General features: G+C 37.5%; 1 protein-coding gene across 4 annotated transcripts in view; it reads left to right on the top strand.

Annotated features, from left to right (window-relative positions):
• The window catches only part of CREB1 (cAMP responsive element binding protein 1), a 55,985-nt gene that overhangs the window by 898 nt on the left and 46,100 nt on the right, over window positions 1–8,987 (top strand). The gene's annotated exons all lie outside the window — the stretch shown is intronic.

The following is an 8,987-nucleotide window of genomic DNA, read 5'->3' as shown; positions in this document are numbered from 1 at the left end:
GCCCGGCCGCTCGCCCGGCCCCCGCCGCCCGCCTCGCCCCCGGCCCGGCCCGATCTGGCCCGGCCGTCCGCCGGGGCAGCGCCGCCGGGGTGCCCGCGGGGGGTGGAGGAGGAAGAAGGCGACAGTTGAGGGCAGAGGAGGTGAAGGTGCCTGCCTTCCCGGTAGCCTCGGTGTCTGCCATGCCCGCTTCGCGAGGGGAAGCGCTGCAACGTCTGACCTACTCTTCTCTCCACTCTCTTTGTGCAATAAAGTTCGAAACCAAAGGTTTCCTCTCGTTCTGTATTTTATTCATGCCCTTTTCCCCCGCTCCCACCCCATTGGGGACATACTGTTTTCTGTTCTTTTCTGCTTAGTTGAGATGGTGAGAGCCGTGCTTTTTAATATAATTTTTGACTCTTTTCCCTCGCTCTTTTTTTTTTTTTTTTTTAAGGCAGTAGTCATGGAAATGCATTCTTTCGGGGAGGAAGGGGGGGGCTAAGAAAAACATATTTGTAAAACTTTTTAAAAAACTGTTGGGATCCTGTAAAAGGGAAGCTGCTGTTTGAAAACAGTTTCGGTTTTAACCCTTTTCAAAAAGGTAATAATCACTTGAGATCTATCATTCTGAAGCACTTCGTTGAAACGAATATTAGGCGATTCACTTTTGTTTTACATCAATTTTTTATATTTTGGGGGCCAACAATGCCAACCGAGTTTTGGTCCTCCGGATCTCCCACCCCCAACCAAGCTTCCCACATGTCTCTGTCTAAACTTAAGTAAGAGATTAATACTAAATCTAAAAATAAGCATTTAGAAGTGTCCAGTGTTTGCTTCCCATGCAGTAAGTAACCCTTGCAGGAGACGGACAATAGTTGAAGCCACAAGGCTTGTTTTTTCTTTGCCTGTTGGTAAAAAGAACCGCAGAAAAGTCGTTGACACGTTAAAGATTAAAAGACAGTTTTTAAGGGACCTGGAATATGACCTATTTAAGTTTGTCATACCTTCCTAAGAAGTTGGAATTTCATCCTAGACTTCGTTTGCATCAGTTCTGCCTTTAAAGGTTTGGTTTAAAAGATAACTTCGGTTGCCAGCTCTTGAAATCTTTTTGCACTCACGGCTCATTTCCTGATTTAAAAGTAAAGCCCAAACGGTTATTTTAGGTGATACAAAAAATGAACACGTTATTTGTTTTGAAAATACTTACTGTCATAGTGTGATAGCATTGTGATGGATACTACAAGGTTTCTTGTTCAGAATAAATACTGATTGGTAATAGAAGCACTGTCTTTTGATTTTTTTCTGTATCCAAGTCACTTTTCCAAAACCTACTTTATCCTAGTGCAAGTCTTAAGAAAAAAAAAAAAAAAACCTTAGAAATTTATCATTGCTGGGAAACTTCATTAAGATGCAGTAAAGAGTTTACATAAGGATTGGGAAGATGATCTTACTTCCAAACACTGAAGAAATTATAGTATTGATGATGCGATAGTTTGCTGTGTGTCCTGAAGATTTTCTGCAAGCCAGCATCAGTTGAGTAGACTATTTGTCCCTTACAGAGAATGTGTGACAATGACTCTTTGTGAATTTAAAAAAAAAAAAAAAAAAAAAGTGTCCTGATGGATTTTTTTTCCTCTCGTATCCAGAAGATCTTTTACGTTTTGTTTTATTTACAGATTGATAGTCTGCAATTCTTAGCAATTCCAAGTGGAACTTTTCAAACTTTTATATTCATTAATATTTGAATGTTCACTTGGAGCATGACCATAAGTTATACTTATGTCACTTCCCAGGTCAGTAGAAATTACAGTTAAATATGCTTGCGCCTTTTTTTTTAATTGGACACATGTATTCAGAAAGCAAATGAATCTTTGACTGAGACAGACTGAAAAATGTTAAAAGGACACTTAAAACCGGTGTTACCCCTTTTTGAATGACTTTTTTTTTTCTCACCTGAGAGCCTAAGGAAACTTAGAAACCCAATCCATAAAATGGTACCTTCCTTTTCCTGCTTTTTGACATTCATTTTCTTGATTGTATCTAATTAACAGCATTTTTCATTTTTGTAGAGAAGTAGCTTTACGTTAGCTCTCATCCTAAGACATTGGGTTTTGTTTTTTGGATATCATATGGTCATAGTAAAGCCAAGTATGTATCCCCTACTTCACCTCATTTAAAAAATCTTTTCCTGTTTTTCCACAGTACAGAAAATTGTATCTTAATGCTTACAATGTATCACTAAAATTTATAATTTCACTTACTCCATAAAGTAACTTGTAGAGACGGTTATAAAGACTTGTTTACAGCAGCCTGTGGCAGAGTCTTACGAACGTGTATTCCTGGATGTACAGTGTCACTTTCCTGATGGCTGCGGAGCTCAAATCTGAATTTAAGAACAGCAAATGGAAAAAAATGCAAGGATTTCTTTTTTCTTAGTCCTGTGTGAACTCATCTCTGCTACAGAATCACTTGAGGCAATAGTTCGTGGTAATTCAAATATTTGGTTAGCATTTACTGTGACAATGTAGTTAGTGGAAAGAGCACGGGGTTTGGACTCACAGGCCTGGGTTTCATTCCTGCTGTTGCCACCGCTGTCATGTGCCCACCCTCAGGAAATTTTGTGACCTACGGAAGTGCCTTAATCTTTCTCAACCTTAGTTTCCTTACCTGTTAAATTAGAATACCGCCCAATTTATAGGGCTGTGAGATAATTATAAAGTACCTCCTTAGGGACTCAATTAATGATAGCTATTCATTTTTAAGCTTTATTTTAACTTCCTAGCTATGGGACCTTCAGATTTCTTCATTCCTCAGTTTCCTTCGTCATAAATCTACTCTATCTACCTCATAGAAATGGAGATATTATATAAGTTAATACATATTAAATATCAGGCACTTCACAAGTGCTCATCAAATATTGCCTAAAATATTAAAAATTATTCAGTAGTGGTAGTAGTAGTATGTTTAGTCCACTGGGCCGAAAGCTACAGAGACTCCAGAGATGGATTACACTGTTTTATCTCGATCCTCAGGAAACTTTGGGGGACATGACGACTAATAAGGCAGAATGTATGTATTTATATTTTCAATTTAATTTTTTTAGTAATTCATTCAGATAGTCCATGATTCACCATAAAATGTAATACAGCAGGTGGTCATGTGATACACCCTCACTCTCATCCCCATTGCTCAAGTGTTACCAATTTGTCCTTGTAGCTAATTCTATCCATGTAAAGGCAAATATTGTATGTACTCCCCGCCCTGTGTTGCACATTGTTTTTCTTTTTACAAATGGTATTATATACTAAATACACTATCCTGTATCTTGCTTTCTTTCACCTAATACAGCTGAGTAATTGTTTTATTTCAGTATATTAAGGGCTTCATTTTTTTTTTTTTTTTTTTTAATGAGACAGTTCATCGTATGGATGTGCCTGTGTTTATTAACTGGTTAGTGAACTGGTTTTATTTTTGGGTCTTGTATGACCTTTTAAACTAAGGGAATCTGTCATTATGCCTTTATTTTTTTAAATGAAAGACATTTCTTTTGAATAAGAAATACCAGTTTCTGACAGGAAGTGGTTATTTGAACTGTCTTACTACCTTTTTAGCTCCAGTTTTTTTTTTTTTTAATTTTTTTTTTTTTTGAAACGTTTATTTATTTTTGAGACAGAGAGAGACAGAGCATGAACAGGGGAGGGGCAGAGAAAGAGGGAGACACAGAATCTGAAACAGGCTCCAGGCTCTGAGCTGTCAGCACAGAGCCCGACGCGGGGCTTGAACTCACGACCGTGAGATCATGACCTGAGCCGAAGTCGGACGCCCAACCGACCAAGCCACCCAGGCGCCCCTAGCTCCAGTTTTTAAAAGTTTTAGTGAAGTGATCCAGATGTGCATGAAAAGGCAAGTAAGGTGGGTAAGAGTTAACTCACAAAATGAGTTTAGTCTGAATGTAACTTTTGTTGAGATTCTTACACCCTGAACAGACTACTTCTATTATTGCACCAAAAAAGTGTCTATAGTTTTTTCTCTAAATGAGAAAGAACACCTCAAGTACTTTTTTTTTTCCCACTTAAGCAGACTGTTCTCATGCGATATTACTACCTCCTAATGCTGATTGGAGTACTAGCTTTGTCCCTGTGGCATTTTGTTTTCACATTAATTTTTTCTTTGATGATTTTCTAGTATTTCTTAGTGTAATTATCAGTGAGTTTTATATTTTATACCTAATTAAGTAGCAATAAATATAGCTAATATATAAATAGAAAGAATGCTTGTCTATATGCTTGTCTACTTAGACTTTACTGCTTACATGGTGTGTGTGTGTGTGTAAGTCCTTGGTCATCCAGTTGGACCAAGTAATACTCATTTCAGCTAGAACACAAAACAGGTTTCAGTACCTCTCTTTTTCTTTTTTTTTGGCTCTTCTAGGTAGCATTTAACTATTTGGTACGTTTTACATGCTGTTAGTGTATTTATCTTTAAAATACACATGCTGTAAGTATTTTAAGTTGATTAAACTTAGAAAGAAAATGATAACTAATAATCCTGCAGCAGGGACACACTTAAGGCCCTTATCTTTCAAAAAACAAGTCATTAAATGAAGCTGTTGTGGTGTATCTCATTTTTTGTTTGCTCACATTGCCAGTTACTTGAGCTGAAGTTCTTAGTGTAAGAATATTGCCTTACTATTATTTTGAGGATTTACTAGTATTTCATGTTAAGTACTAATATTTTCTGTTTTTACCTGCTCAGTTAGTAAAAACACTAATCTTTACAGGTTTGGGGAGTTGGAGGTAGATTAGTGAAATCTGCAAAGGCAGAAAATTTTCCTTCTGGAACACATCTGTGGGCGACGGAATTAAATGATTTCTCACAGTATGCTGAAATCAGTAAATTGCCTTTTGTGGTAGAAGTAAAGATCATGAACTAAATGGACAAACTGATAATGTGAAAATGACTGTTTTCTGCTGCCAGTTTTACATGTCATGGTTTAAGAGGTGAACCCTGGTCAACTTTCTGAATCCGTAAGAAGAAAAGATGGTTTCAGTCTTATTCTGTACCATAATATCTGTAAATGTAGGTTTTGAGACATGTTTGTAACTTGGATAAAGAGTAGCCATTGGATTTTCTTCACATTCAGAATGCTTCTCCCCCCTTAACGTATACATACTCCTCTTTGTTTTGTTTTGCATTCTTAGCTCTGCCAGATGTGGCCTCATAAAGATAAGTTATGTTATATTTTACCTAGAGTTTTACTCACCTGTTTTCTAGTTTATCAGAAAGAAGAGGGGGAAAAAGGTTAGTCATTCATATTCTGGTATGTATTCCTATAGATAAGTAGAAGACAGTATTTTACATCTCCAGTGATGAAAAATTACCTTCAATATATATTTAATCAGTTCTTGGGGCTAGCTCATGAATTTCAATTTAAAAAAAGTAGTACTTCTTGATAAACTTTTAAATGTCTGAGTTGCTTTTTCTTATGCTGGGGTAAAAGTAAAAAAGGAGTTTACCACGAATGTGATGGGCTGTCTGAACAAAGATGAAAAGCATTTATCAGTTTTCTTTCTGTTGTTGGATTAATCTAGGATCTCTGAATAATCTAACAAAGAGCAAGATTGGGAGAGTAAAAGGTCTGAGGGATCATTGGTGAGTTTCTTGCCTCAAGGGGAGAAGTAAAGACTGACCTTTTGTTGTAGAAGAGAGAATCCAGTAGGAAGTTAAAATTGATAATGATGTTGGTGTAGGAGTAGAGGGTAGGTCTGAAAGTTGACTTACACCAATGGTAATAGGAAATTTCTTTCCGAAAGGTTAGTGAATCTTCTCTGAAACTGAGATTGCTTTCTTCAACTTTAAGAGTATATCTAATGAGCTGGTTATCTGTGTGAGTTTCTGGTTATGATTTTATGACCATATAAATGTAACTAAAAATGTTTGTAATTCAGCCAAAGCTGAGTAACCATTATTTCTGAGGGTCATTATCCCTATTTGTGTAGATGGTTGGCAATAGGAGACTCAGAAATATCACTGAAGTGAAAATTATTGCTTGTTCCGAACTATTTTTATTCTTAAAGGGGTATCATTTCTTTAAAAGTTATCAGTAGCAGCTTTGTTTGCTGTGACGAATAATAATGATGCTTTGGTTTTACTTACTGTCGTTTATCAGCCTAGTCATTTTTTTTTTCAACGTTTTTATTTATTTTTGGGACAGAGAGAGACAGAGCATGAACGGGGGAGGGGCAGAGAGAGAGGGAGACACAGAATCGGAAACAGGCTCCAGGCTCCGAGCCATCAGCCCAGAGCCTGACGCGGGGCTCGAACTCACGGACCGCGAGATCGTGACCTGGCTGAAGTCGGACGCTTAACCGACTGCGCCACCCAGGCGCCCCTCAGCCTAGTCATTTATTCAGTGAACATTTATTGACCATTGACTTTAAAGTGAGTGAAATAATCATAGGAAGATTTATTCAGTTAAGTATTTTTGTAGATGTTAAATGAAGCGTCATGCTAGTTGCTGTAAACAGTAAAGCTGGAGAACCTTCAGGAACCTACAGTATAGTAGAAATGACAAAAATCATGTAAGGGGGCGCCTGGGTGGCGCAGTCGGTTAAGCGTCCGACTTCAGCCAGGTCACGATCTCGCGGTCTGTGAGTTCGAGCCCCGCGTCAGGCTCTGGGCTGATGGCTCGGAGCCTGGAGCCTGTTTCCGATTCTGTGTCTCCCTCTCTCTCTGCCCCTCCCCCGTTCATGCTCTGTCTCTCTCTGTCCCAAAAATAAATAAAAAAAGGTTGAAAAAAAAAATCATGTAAGAAAGAAGGATTTATACATGACGGAATATCAATTTTTCACTACTGTCTTGAAGGGCTATACAGTTTAGAAGAGAAAGAGTTTGGTGAGGAAAAGTTTTATGAGAAAGACAATTTAAACTGAATACTGAAGAACTTGGATAGGTAGCATTGAAAGGCAATGTGTTCTAGGCAGTGGTAAGGACAACCAAAATGAAGACATGGAAGTAGAATGAGGTATAAATCAAGAAATAACAACTTTGAATGAAACATTTTAATTTGAAGCACTATATTTGAGAATTATTTCTAATGAAGAATTTATTATGATGCTTGTATGAGTATAGTGTATTACTCATAATACTCTACCATATTGGGGGAATTCACGCTTAACAAACTTTTACCATTAAGGGAGGGAGTAACTCCTTCATTTTTTGCAGATGACTAAACTGAGCTCTGGAGAACTTAAATGATTTATTTGCTGGAAGAGCCTTTTCTCTGAGCAAGAAATAACAGTAAAGCATAGGCTTCATCACTTTTTTGTAGCATTGTCTTTTTGTGATGAAAGTTTTCACGTTTCTAGCTTTATTAATGATCTAGAATTTTTGTTTTTAAATGATAGTACTATATAGTAGTTGTATAAATAGGTATATAAAAGTTCACTTGGAGGAAATATTCTAGCCAAGGTATTAAAAAAATATACTGGTTTCATTATCTTACTAATTAGATCTACATCAGTAGAAAGACATGATTTGTTTTTTTCCATAATTTGTTGTATTTCTGTCATTTCAAACTGGAAGTTTATGGTTTTAAATCATTGTTATTAAATATTTTTTGGAGGGAATTTATAGGCAAACTGGTCATAACGATTAGTTTATAATTGCCTAGCCCTTTTGTATATAACACATATTTTATCTGTTATTAGCTTGTAAGCGCTTTGAGAGAAAGTTTCTTGTCTGTTTTAAACTGTAGTCCCCATAGTTTTTGGTGGAACACTTCTTATGTAATAGGCACAGAAAACGTATTTGTTTAATGAATGATTCCCTCTTGGGATGGTCACAGCTTTGAAAGGCAAGATTAAAAACAGTTCCTGTAGAGTTGCACAGATTAAAGGAAGCAGACATACATGCTTTAGATAATTAAAACTTACTGAAGTTAAAGATTTATTTTTTTAAAGCCAAGGAAATTATGCTCATTTTCCCATAGCTTAAAAAGTTTTTCCACTTTGAGTTTTCATTAACCTCTGATGCCTTACTAATACTTTTTGCCTCTGAGACTTGAGAAATGGCATAAGATTGTATAAATCAAAACGACCTTACCAGAAATCACTACCAGGTCAGTAAAAAATAAATAAGTAAAATAAAATAAGTAAGCTTTATAAAAAGGGGCTCCTGGGTGGCTCAGTCGGTTGAGCGTCTGACTCTTGGTTTTGGCTTAGGTCATGATCTTGCGGTTCATGAGTTCAAGCCCCTTGAGCCCTGCTTGGGATTCTCTCTCTCTCTCTCTCTCTCTCTCTCTCTATCTCTCTCTCTATCTCCCTCCCTCCCTCCCTCCCTCCCTCCCTCCCTCCCTCTCCCTCTTTCTCCCTCCCTCCCTCTCCCTCTTTCTCCCTCTCTCCTGTTCCCTCACTCATGCTGTGTCTCTCAAAATAAATAAATAAACTTAAAATAATACATCTACCTGAAAGATTGGACTTCATGTTGATTCTTTTAGGAGTAAAAATAAAGATACATAAAATTGAAGTGAATCTTTAAGTAAAACTTTGCTGTTGTCTGTTTGTAATATATCAGCTTTGTAGCTTAACCATGGCTAATGTTTATTATTATTTTTTTAAGTTTTTGAGAGAGAGAGCATGAGCACGTGAGCCGGCAGGGGTGGACAGAGGATCCGAAGCAGGCTCTGTGCTGACAGCAGAGAGCCCAGTGTGGGGCTCGAAATCACAAAGCTGCAGTCAGCCACCCAAATGACTGAGCCACCCAGGCGCCCCAACCATGGCTAATTTTTCAGTGTAGTCCAGTATGTCCTTGGTCCCTTAGGTGCCAGGCTTTTTCTAGTGAGCAAAACATAATAAAAATGCTTAGCACGTGGCTTAATTGTTCATGCAGTTCCATTGCCAAATATACAAAGAATTCTTCACATTTTCTAATATTGGAGGCTGTGTGGTACAGCCCTGCACAGTCTTGCAGATTCCTTGCAAATCTCTCAACATGTCTAGTTCTCCATCTGT

This window comes from Panthera uncia, assembly GCF_023721935.1.
Source record: "Panthera uncia isolate 11264 chromosome C1 unlocalized genomic scaffold, Puncia_PCG_1.0 HiC_scaffold_3, whole genome shotgun sequence".
In the NCBI taxonomy this organism is placed as follows: Eukaryota; Metazoa; Chordata; class Mammalia; order Carnivora; family Felidae; genus Panthera; species Panthera uncia.
Note: the sequence above shows the minus strand (reverse complement) of the source record. Positions and strands in the feature narration are given on the sequence as shown.